This window comes from Mastomys coucha, unplaced genomic scaffold (assembly GCF_008632895.1).
Source record: "Mastomys coucha isolate ucsf_1 unplaced genomic scaffold, UCSF_Mcou_1 pScaffold16, whole genome shotgun sequence".
Classification (NCBI taxonomy): domain Eukaryota; kingdom Metazoa; phylum Chordata; class Mammalia; order Rodentia; family Muridae; genus Mastomys; species Mastomys coucha.
The window spans coordinates 12387973-12400581 of record NW_022196898.1 but is presented as its reverse complement, the minus strand read 5'-3'; positions in this window follow the sequence as shown (position 1 = coordinate 12400581).

Genomic DNA, 12609 nt, shown 5'->3' with positions numbered 1-12609 from the left:
CTTCTAGTTTTTAATATTCTTCCTCTATTTTATATGTTTAGTGTTTGTCTTAGTCAGGGTTGCTATTCCTGCACAAACATCATGACCAAGAAGCAAGTTGGGGAGGAAAGGGTTTATTTAGCTTACTTCCACATTGCTATTGATCACCAAGGAAGTCAGGACTGGAACTCAAGCAGGTCAGGAAGCAGGAACTGACGCAGAGGCATGGAGAGATGTTCCTTGCTGGCTTGCTACCCCTGACTTGCTCAGCCTGCTCTGTTATAGAATCCAAGACTTCTAGCCCAGAGATAGCACCACCCACAAGGGGCCCTACCCCTTTGATCACTAATTGAGAAAATGCCCCACAGCTGGGTCTCATAGAGGCATTTCCCCAACTGAAGCTCCCTTCTCTGTGATAACTCCAGCCTGTGTCAAGTTGACACACAAAACCAGCAAGTACAGTGTTTTAATTATTATGTAGCAAGGGGAATTGATTTTCTGGTCTAATTTATTTGGTGTTCTGTATGCTTCTTGTACCTTTATAGCCATTTCACTCTTTAGGTTATGAACATTTTCTTCTATGATTTTGTCGAATGTTTTCTATTCCTTTTTTGCGGGGTTTCTTTCTCCTTCTTCTATACCTATTATTCTTAGGTTTGGTCTTTTCATAGTATCCCATACTTCCTGAATCTTCTGTTTCAGAAGTTTTTTTCCATTAACATTTTATTTGCCGAATGTATCTTATTTCTTCTATTGTTTGTTCAACACCTAAAATTCTCTCCTCCATCTCTTGTATTCTGTTGATGAAGCTTACAATTATAGTGCCTATTTAAATTCCTAAAATTTTCATTTCCAGAATTCCTTCAGTTTGTGTTTTCTTTATTGATTCCATTTCCATTTTCAAGTCTTGAACAATTTTATTCATTTCCTTCAACTGTTTGTGTTTTATTTGGATTTCTTTAAGCAATATATATATATATTTAATTTCCTCCAATTTTTCTAGAATTCTTTAAGAGATTTATTCATTTCTTCTTTAAGGACCTCCATCAATCTTCATATAACTGGTTTTAAGGTCTTTTTCTTATGCTTCAGCTGTGTTGAAATATTCAGGGCCTTCTCCGGTAGGATAACTGGTCTCTAGTGGAGACATATTGCCCAGGCTGTTATCAAGAGTCTTTTTACACTAATATCTAGGCATCTGGATTTGGGATGATTATATTTCTAGGTACTGATTTCTTGATTTTTCTGTGTTGGGTCAGTGCTTTGTTTCTTTTTCCTTTCTCAGTTTTTGGAGAGTGTGTTGCTTGTTTTCCTGGCCTGCTTAGCTGGGAAATCCTGCTGGTATTGAAATCTCAGATACTGGGATGGGTTTGGGGAAAGAAGTTTGGGGAGAGAAGGTTTGGAAAGAATGTCTTTGTGATCTGTTGGGGAGAGTGTCAGAGAGGAAATGGATACCATAGTAATTTTTTTTTTCAACAGAGCTGTGAAAAAACAGAAAAAATTGGATCTCAGAAACAGTAGGAGAAGTGTAAGTCTGCATTCAGACAACTTGTTGCCCTGGGAGAAGAAGCCCTTGGGTTATCAGGGGGTACCTGCTAAAGTTAGAGTCTGGGAAAAAGCCACACATTGGAGGAAGAATGTTAGAGGAGATCTGTGGGATCTGCAGGAGATGAAAGCAGAAGAGCATCTAAGTCTGTCACTGGTCTTTTGCTGCTGAGCTGGGGATGAGACTGAAAAATTGTATATTGGGGAACAGTGAGAGAGGTAAAGGATTGCAGGCAGCCTACCTGATTTTCTGACAAGTATCATTCAGAGAGAATGCCTGCTGGTGTTGGGAGCTGAGATAGAGCAATGAGTGAGGGGAGAGAGGTTAGGAGGGGATGATCTGTGGGATCCACTGGAGATGAGGGGCAGGAGTGAAGGGAGGCTGCAGCTGGTGGTCTGGTGCAGCACCAGGCATGATAATGAGGGATTGGATCTAGGGGAGGGGGAGAGAGAGAGAGAGAGAGGAGAAGGCTTGTGGGCAGCCTTCCTGGTTTTCTGGCAGTCCTGTGCTGTGGTTGAGCAGAAAGTACCTCCTAGTGTTGGAGGCTGGGATACAGTGATGAGTGCAGGGAGGGAAGTTGTGTGTGTGTATGTGTGTGTGTTGAGGGAGGGGGTTGTACAGTCTGATTCTTAAACCTAAAATCTTAACTTTATAAACTGCCTCCATACTTTATCTACTTTATATAAACTATACTTTTTAATACTTTATATAAAGTATATCTCTATATACTTCTATATACCTTATCTATCTGCAAAGAAATGATAATACAGGGCCTATGGAGAAGGCTCAAGGGTGAAGAGAACTTGTTTTTCCAGAAGACCAGTGGTCATTTCCCAGCAGCCACATCAAGAAAATCATAAGTGTCTATTAACTCCAGGATATCAGATTCCCTCTTCTGGTCTCCACAGGCACCCACACACACATGGCATATACATGTACAGACATACACATATATACATAAATAAAAAATTGTTAAAAAGTGGTGATACATGAAGAACAATGAAGTTCACCTAATTGTATACATGTGGTGTCTGCGTGTACCTATAGAATTCTTGCTGATTTGTCTATTACTGAATAATAACTTATCCAAGACCATGCTATATTCACACTATATTGTCTGCTTTGGAGGATTTCCTAACATCTGTGGCCCTAGTAAGCAAATTAGGAAGCTTTGCTCAGTTGGATGCTTCATTTTGGAGTGACATTTGACCTTTCCCGTTGACTTCTTCATTAGTGGCTAAAGTTGCCAAAAGCAAATCTCTTAAGAAAAGAATAGTGGAAGTTTTTAACTGATGCAAAATGACTCTGCCACATGGTACTAGCCAGAGTAATTACAGACCATTTAGAAATTAAGAATATTATTTCATCTTTGCTATAGGGACTTTGCAGAGAATTCCATGCCATCTTTAGTTTGGCCCTTATCCGTGGAGAAAGAAGCTTTTAGTCCAGAAGCCACAAACACAAATTGGTTTGAGTTTGGGTTTATATTTTTCTCCTCTGGTTTCAGGGGTGAGGGAATTATAGTGTGCTACAAGAAAGATGAAGCAATATATTTAGTTAACCAAGGGTAGAAATTATTCTTTGTCTTTGGGATAGGAAATCTGAGGGCAAAAACTGCTGGCAGTATAAAAACAAAACAAAAAAAAAATTGTCTCAGGAAACATGAGAAGGAGATAACATGACATATTTGAGGGATGAAATGTTTCTGATTAAAATAGTCTTGGGGCTGGAGAGATGGCTCATTGGCTAAGAGTACTTGCTGTGCTTTCTGAGGACTTGAATTCAGTTCCTAGCATGTCAGGAAGCTTAGAAGTACCTGGAACTCTAGCTCCAGGGGTCTGATGTTCTCTTCTGATTTCTACAGGCAAACACAAACATGCACACACACACACACACACACACACACACACACACACACACCACACATAAAATAAAAAAATAAGCCTTGAGATCTGTGGACCTATACCCTCCCCTCACCCCCCAAATGCTACAACCTGCTTACCTCCCATGAGGTCTGCAGTAACCAAAGACACAGGTAAGACTATCATGCCAGCTAGGGCACCCACACAGCCCAGCTGACATGGAACCTATGCCCCACGAACCAGCTCCACCTTCCTTCTGGTCCTGACAATGCACAAACACTATGGCCTGGGTCTGCAGAAAGCTGGGGCACAGAAGATCTATAAAAACCAGGGACACTGGAGGTTTTATCTAACCAGAAATAAAGGAGGTCCACTCTAACCAGAGACAACACTGCCTGCTTCCAAGGACACCAGCTCTAACTCAGGTCAAAGAGTTTTACCTGGCTCAAAGGAGACTGGTTCCAGTCAGAGACACTCAGGCCAGATAACACAGAGAGAACCAGATGGCCAGATGCAAACGCAAGATCATAAGTGATATAACCCAATGTAATTTGGCACCATCAGAACACAGTTTTCCCACCACAGCAAGCCCTGGATAATGTAACACACCTGAAAAGCAAGATAATGACTTAAAATCCCATCTTATTAAGATGATAGAGATCTTTAAGGAGAATATAAAGAACTCCCTTAAAGAAATACAGAAAAGCAACTGGAAACAAGTATAAGCCCTTAAATAAAAAAGAAAAACAAGTAAATCCCTTAAGGAAATAAAGGAAAATACAATCAAGCAGGCAAAGGAATTGAACATAACAGTCCAAGTACTAAGAATTAAAATAGAAACAAAGAAATCACAATGAGAGGCAACCCTGGAGATAGACAACATAGGAAAGAAATCATGAACTATAGAATCAAGCATCACCAACAGAATACAAGAGTTAGAAGAGAGTATGTCAGGCACAGAAGATACCATAGAAAATATTGACCTATCAGTCAAAGAAAATACAGTGTAAAAAAGTTCCTAAGCCAAAATATCCAGGAAATTTAGGACACAATGAAAAGATCAAACCTAAAAATAACAGGAATAGAAGAGGTTGGAGAATCCTAGCTCAAAGGGCCAGAAAATATCTTCAACAAAATCATAGAGACAACTTCCCTAACCTAAAGAAAGAGATAGTCATAAATGTACAAGAAGTATACAGAACATCAAATTGATTTGACCAGAAAAGAAAATCCTCTTATCACGTAATAATCAAAACACTAAATGCATAGAACGAAGAAGGAATATTAAGAGCTGAAGGGGGAAAAGGCCAAGTAACATATGAAGGCAGACTTTTCAGAATTACACCAGACTTCTCAACAGAGAATCTAAAAGCCAGAAGATTCTAGACAAATGCCATCCAGACCCCAAGAGAACACAAATGCCAGGCCAGGATAACCCAGCAAAACCTTCAATAACTTTATATGGAAAAAACAAGATATTTCATGACAAAACCAGATTTAAACAATATCTTTCTACTAATCCAGCCCTACAGAGGATACTTGAATGAAATCTTCAACACAAGGAAGGTAATTACACCCAAGAAAACACAAGAAACTAAACATTTCACAACAAACCAAAAAGAGGAGAATCATACACACATAACATCATATCCAGCAACAAAAAAATAACAGAAACTAACAACTGTTAGCATCAGGACATCCAAAACCTGTGGCAATGCATGGGTGGGTCCACAGACCTGTTGCCAGGGCAACAGCCACCATATTCCCAGAATCCATTGGGCTCACCTTCCACCTTTACCTGTGGCCATATGTCACAACCCCTATATATACAGGGAACATTCCTCCATCTTTCTCTCTCTCCCCTCCTCTCTTTCTGCGCCACTGCCTCCTCTCTTCCTCTCAATTAAACTTCTTACACGTGGAACTGTTTGGGCCTAGTGTGGTATGTTCTGATGTGATCCACCATTCTAACACATCAACAACCATCTATCTTTAATCTCTCAACATCAATAGATATACCCCCCTTAAAAAGCCACAGGCTAACAGACTGGATGTGTAAACAGGATCCAACATTTAGCTGTATACAATAAACACACCTCAGTAACAAAGACAGACACTACCTCAGAGTAAAAGGCTAGAAAAAAGTTTTTCAAGCAAATTGTACCAAAAACCAAGCTGAAGTTGCCATTCTAATATTCAATAAAATAGACTTTCAACTAAAAGTTATCAAATGAGATGGGGAAGAATACTTCATATTCATCAAAGGAAAGATCCACCAAAAGGAACTCTCAGTTCTGAACATGTATGCCCCAAACACAAGGGCACCCTTACTCATAAAAGAAACTTTACTGAAGCTCAAAACACGCATTGAACCTCACATAATACTAGTGGGAGACTTCAATACCCCACACTCACCAATGGACAGGTCATTTAAGCAGAAACTAAATTAGAGACAGTGACAGAGGACCAATATATAAAATATATAGAGAACTCAAGAATATCATCTCCAAAAACCAAGTAACCCAATCAAAAACTGGGGTACAGAGCTAAGCAGAGAATTCACAACAGAAAAATCTTGAATGGCAGAGAAACAGTTAAATACATGTTCAAAGACCTTTGTCATCGCAGAAATGCAATGCAAAATGACCCTGAGATTCTACCTCACACCAATCAGAATGGCTAAGATCAAAAACTCAAGTGTAAGCACATGCTGGAGAAGTTGTTGAGAAAGAGGAATGCTCTTTTATTGCTGATGGGATTGCAAACTGGTATAACCACTCTGGAAAATCAATCTGGTGGTTCCTCAGAAAATTGGAAATAGTTCTACCTGAAGACCCAGCCATACCATTCTTGGACATATACCCAAAAAACACTCCACCGTACCACAAGGACACATGCACCATCAGGTTAATAGTAGCCTCATTTATAATAGCTAGAAGCTGGAAACAACTCCGATGTCCCTTAATGGAAGAATGGCAAAGGGTGGGAAGGACCTGGATGGGAGAGGGGAGAGGGAGGAGAAAAGGGAAATATAATTAGATGTGGGGTGAGGGGAGAGAAGCCCAGAGAACCAAGAGAATTAGTGGAAATAAGCAGCCTCCAGAGGTGGAAGGTGGGGAGACCCTCTAGTAAGTACCAGAGACCCAGGAGGTGAGAGCCTCTCAAGTCTCTTTGGGGGTGACCTTATCCAATATGCTCAATATCAGGGACAGGGAATTCTAAGAGTCTGTCCAATAGACAGAACCTCAAGTGGAGGAACAGGGTTAATAGCCCTCATTCAAAATCTGTGACTTAGAATTGTTCTTGTCTAAAAGAACTGCAGGGACAAAAATGAAGAAGAGAGTGAAGGAAAGGAGGTCCAATGAGTGCCCAACTTGGGATCGAGGGGGGGGCATGAAGGCTGACACTATTATTGATCCTATGATGTGCTTACAGACAGGAGCTTGGCATTACTGTCTTATGAGAGGCCCTACCAGCAGCTGACTGAGACAAATGTAGATATTTATACTTAACCATTGGACTGAAGTCTGGACCTCCATGGTTGAATTAGGCAAAGGATTGAAGAAGCTGAAAGGGAGAGCAAGCCCATAGGAAGACCAGCAGTCTCAACTAACCCAGACCAGAGGGAGGTCCCAAAGACTGAGACACCAACCAGGAGCTGTACATGGGTTGGTCCAAGGCCCTTGGTACATATGTAGCAGAGATCTGCTTGGTTTAGCGTCAGTGGGAGAAGATGTGCATGAGAGACTTTAAGTCCTAGGGAAGGGGGAGGCCTGGTGGGGTTGGGGAGCAACCTCTTGGAGTCAAGAGGGAAGAGGAATGAGAAGAGAAACTGTGGGCAGGTGGGGGGACTGAAGGAGAGCACGACTGGGATGTAGACAAATAAAATAATTTAAATAAACCAAATAAATCTCAAAGAAGATGTGCCCCCTGAGACTGAAGAAGTTACTTAGTTGTCAATCAAGTATTGAGTTCTGCCTATGAGCGAAAAAGTAGAGTAGCTTTAAAAATGTCCATTTTTTCCTCCCTTTGGCAGGGCATTGTTAGTTAGCGCAGGCCGACTTGGAATTGTGATTCTTCTGCTTCAACCTCTGAGTGCTAGTATGACAAGTGTGTACCTGTCCCATGTTCTTTTCCTTTTGTGATAGAATACTATAACTAAAACAATGTAAAGAAGGAGGAGCCTTATTTCACCTCACAGTTCCAGATACAGTTCAGCAGGGGCATGTCACATGATATCTGCAGTTAGAACAATAGTGCATGCTGGTTCTCAGCTCTCTCCTCTCCTTATACAGTCCAAGACTCCAGACAAGGAATGATGCTACCTGTCACACAGAACTTGTCTACTTCAGTTGTGTCTGTATGACAGGCCTAAAAACCTGATCATAGACCTGAGGTGTATGCTCAGGCCAGTCTCCTGAGGTAGTCAATCACTGACATCTCCTAGCTTAGATGTGATCCAGATTGATCTCTGCTAAAGTCTGTGGAGAGATCTGCGTGCTTTCTTTATTCAGGCAGAAAGGTGCCCTAAGAAACATTTCGTTATTATCTAATACTGAGATCAAACATTATTTCCTGGCCTCCACAGTGTTTCAATAATCCTACTTGATTTCCTAGCTGTAATTAGCTTGGAATCTTTACAAAGAAGCTGTTTTACCAGACAGGGTGTCTCAAGAGTTAGAGATAGCAGTTAGGCACTAATTATCAGAGCAGTCTCTCACACAAGGCAGAATTGTTTTACTACCAGAGAGAAGTTGTAGGGCTTCTGTCACTAATTATCTATGTTACAGCCAAGGAATGCTAGTATAAGACCTTCAGCTACTTGCCTCACACAGACCCAGAGATTTTATCTTGGGGCTAACAAAATAGCCCAAGAAGAAGAACACCACTGTTCTTCTGCTTTGCACCTGGCTGCTTGTTCTCACTGACCTTGATGTAGCCATCTCCTGCCTATGTGACTTCTGTCATTTGCCCTATTCTCTGTATATTATATAAGCCTGATTTTCACTTTGTACAAATTGCACTCAGATACCACACTTCCTTGTATCATTTCTGATTGTCACTCGCTGAATTCTTTGCCCACCAGGCCAGAACTTTTATCACCCTGTGGAACAAGGGGTCCCCAAAGCAACCCAGTCTGTGGCAGCTACCCATAGTAGGCAGGTCTTCCCACCTTGATTTAACATTATCCAAATAATACTAACTAGATAATGCCCAGAAGCCCATCTCCCAGTGGATTCTAGGCTCCCTTAAATCAACAATTAATATTAACCACCAGACTACCACTCTCCCAGTCTTATGATTCTTATTTAAAACTAGAGTAGTGGTAACCTCTGGAAAAGAGAGATATACAAACTCCCTTTTACTGTAGGAAGAATGAGAGGAGGAGAAGAGCTGGCCTATATTTAGAAATATAAAACGGGGCACTTGAGTAGCTGAGTGGTCTGATATGCTCCTCTTTTAGGGAATGTGAATGGAAGATGAAAGGAAATGATTGGAGTAGTAACATTTCTCAACCAAATAGAGATTGAGAGAGGAAGAAAAACAAGCAAGCAAACAAACAAAAGGTAAATTACAGGTTTAGGGGTGAATGTGGGGGAAAACAAAGGTGTAAAAATGAATGTGAGTCATGGCAAGAAAATGAGAAAGCAGTTCTCATACACTCAAAGAATCAGTCGATACAGCAAGACTTCATGGTCAGTAAAGGAAAGGAAGATGGAAAAGGGCTCAGAGGTAGCAGTGGGTAGACCAAGATGTGTGGACTCTAGCGCAGGCAGAAGAAAAGTCCTGAAAGCAAGACCACTAAGGAGGTGGAAGCACATGGTGAGACCTGAAATAAGCCATGGGAGCAAAGGAGAACAACTATTACAGCATAGTGTCTTTACTAAGGCTTCAAGTGTTGGATTAAGAAGTAATATTATTACTTCCTAAGAACATCCTAGATCAGCTATTTCAAGTCATCCCAGATCACTCTACCCCAGCCTCATTCACAATCAGTGACAGTATCTTCTACTCTATTGGAAAGAGTGAGATAAAGTGTTATACCAGCCAACAATTTCTTCTTATATTGAACCAAAATTTCTGTGTTTGATAATTTTCCTTATTCTAATTTTAAAATGCCTCCTCTATCCCAAAGCACCCTAATGTCATTTCCTCTTGCTTCCCATACTTTAGCTCTCCATACTTTTCCTTTTCAAATATTCAGTTCTTCTTGCTCTGTTACCCCTTTCCCTTTGTCTGCAGGCATTTTTGTCTCTCTTTCATAATGAAAATACCTTGTTCTCCTGTTTACTATTAAAATGAAATATATAATACACATAATATGCATATGTATATGTGTATATATGTTTATTATTATATTGTATTATTATATGGATAATATATGTATTATCCATATAATGTATAATAAATTGTATGTGTATATATCACACAATCATTATATATATAATATATATATTATATTTCCTTTATTTGATTACTAAACTTAATGCGAAAAAAGCCTTAATCTTTTCAACTTACTGGGTAAGTATTTAAGGTTTTAAATCAGGGAAGATAAACATATATGAAGGAGGGAACAGCAGCTGCAGCCAAGGATTAGGATAGTGGGGGTAGTGAAGCTGCTATCAGTAGTTCTTGGTAGGTGAAAAAGATGGACACGAAGGACAGGTGGATTATGTACATTTATGACAAATTCACAAAGATTCTCTTCCATAGAAAGAGAGAGAAAAGAAAGGATGATGCTGGTAACAATCACAGAGGAATACCGTATTGAGTTTGATATCATGGAAAATTTTATATATATGCCTCTGTGTGCCATTGGAAGTATATGTGTTTGAAAAAATATTTAAAAATTATTTTGATAATTTTTTCAATTTGAAAGATAAATTATAAACTTATATCATATATAGTAAATATTAAACCACATAGGATCTCTAATAAATAATCTAGTACTTAATTTTCCTTAAATTAATTTAAGCTTTAATCTGATTAATCTATTCTGAGATGACAAATGCAATATTAAGCCTGATGGCAATTCTTTGTCTGCCTGGGATTACACAGGAATCGAGAGTGCATGTGATGCTTGGAAACTGCAACAAATCCCAACTTCTAATCTATTTCAGTTGCTGCTCATGGTACTGATCTTAAAACTCAGCAGTTCTCTCTTTTGATGCTACCTGTAGAACAATCTCCTTTTGTAAATCCCCAAGGCTTTGTCAGGAGCAGGACAAACAGTTTTATAGAATTCTTTCCCTTTTTGTTCATGTTCTGCTCCCCAAGACAGACCGACTCACACATGTACTCTTAAAGACATTCCCAGAAAATAAGCATCATAATCTCAGATGAGTATCGACTTTCCCTAAAGATAGGGAACAGCAGGGCCTCTTGAACAGGATGTGTTGTTCCTGGTCCTGCAACTATCTCAAAACGTAGGCACCAGATAAAAGAGGCTAGTTCTTGCCTGAGAACGGTTAAGAACTGTTTGACTGTTTACTGGTAACTCTGTTCTAAAGTGAAGAATAAGTACAAGAAGACACAGATAGAAGTAAGTAGGTCCAAACTTTCCCTACATCCCTTCTGTCTGATAGAAGCATCCCTGACCTCAGGATGTTGGAAACATCCGGAGAGGAAACTATCTACTACATTGGAGGCAGGCTCACTGTCTTTTACATTTCTAATTACATCAGCCACAGAATAATATATCGCCATAAAAGAATATTTCCTCTTTTCTAGGAAGCCATGTGAACCACACCAAAAATTTGGATTCCAGAACTTAAAATTATTGCTTTGGTAGTTTGGGGAGAGTTCCTTATCTGAGTTTCCCATTTAAGTATATTTATGGCTTTTCTGTGGGCAGGTCTGGCAATGGCTACCAAACTGAGGGAAAGATATTAAAAAGAGCCTGCTTGGAAAGGAAGAAGGGAAAATACAGAAGAAAAAAACATATTGATATAGAATTTACTTCTGCCAAACATATGTAAATATCTTTTATTAAGCAAAAGGGGCACATTATAGCATGTGGAAATGTTCTGACAAATGGACTACAGTCTCTGCAAGTATTTCGTTTCTGTTTTTCAAATCATGGTTTGTGACAATCCTGAGCAAAGTTTGTTACAAAGATTTAACTTCCACTTAGAGGACTGGATTTGAGACGCTTCTTTAATCCTCCATTTCAGCAACTTTTTTTCTGATATAGTGAGTAAGATGATGTCTTATTCTAAAGGTTGCATTTTTTACTACACTACAAGAGAAATAATGTTAAGAAAACACAACTAACTGGCAACAATTAACTAGAACTATATACTGAGGTTTGGTTACAGTCACTGATCAATTAATACCCTATGTTACCTTTGAAAACAGCAAGGTACGATTGATGAGCTTTCTGTATCTACGGCCTTGCAACATTGAAGGGAATAGTTAATTTAGGTCAGTTGCCAAACACGAATATTTATCTGCAGGCAAAGTAATCATTTCTTATCCTCATTAACAATTATGATGCCTTTTATTCATAATAAAGTAGCACAGTCCTTAATATGAAAAGATGGCTCAGTGTATGCATTGCTATTTTTGAGGGTTGAGCTTTGTGACTCCTCTCAGAGGTTATGGAAGTGGCTTTCTAATACTGAGGTTGAGCTCTTCTCTTCCTTAAGCCATTTGATGCTGTGCGAAACAGCGGTTTGCTTTCAGACTGTGCATTTCCCTGAGAGATTCCAATTGTTTCTTATTTTCATTCGTTCTCTGAGGATTTCATTTAAGCACAGAGTATATTTTAACCATGTCAACAACCAGGCCTCCTCCAAATTCCCCAGCACTACTCTCCCCCGCCCCCAATCCTGGAATGGGAGTACTCCATCTTACAAGTAACATTAGAGTCCATTTTTTAAAAATGGAGGATCACTTTGCACCTGGGTAGACATATAACCAGCCCCATCTGTCTGGCAGCACCCACACAGCACAGACTGATACTGATGAATGACATTCCTGGGAGTAGAAAGGGCGTCACTTTATAAATTTCTTGGGTTAACTCAGGACTTGTTTTAGTTTATATTTCTGTGGCTGTGATAAAATATCCTGACAAAAAGCATCTTAATGGAAGGAAGGTTTTCTTTGGCTTACAATTTCAGGCTATAGTCTATCACTATAAGGAGTTTTAGCTAGGAACTTCAACAGACAGCTAGTCATAATAGATCTACAGTCAAGAGAAGAGAGGCATAAATACACCTA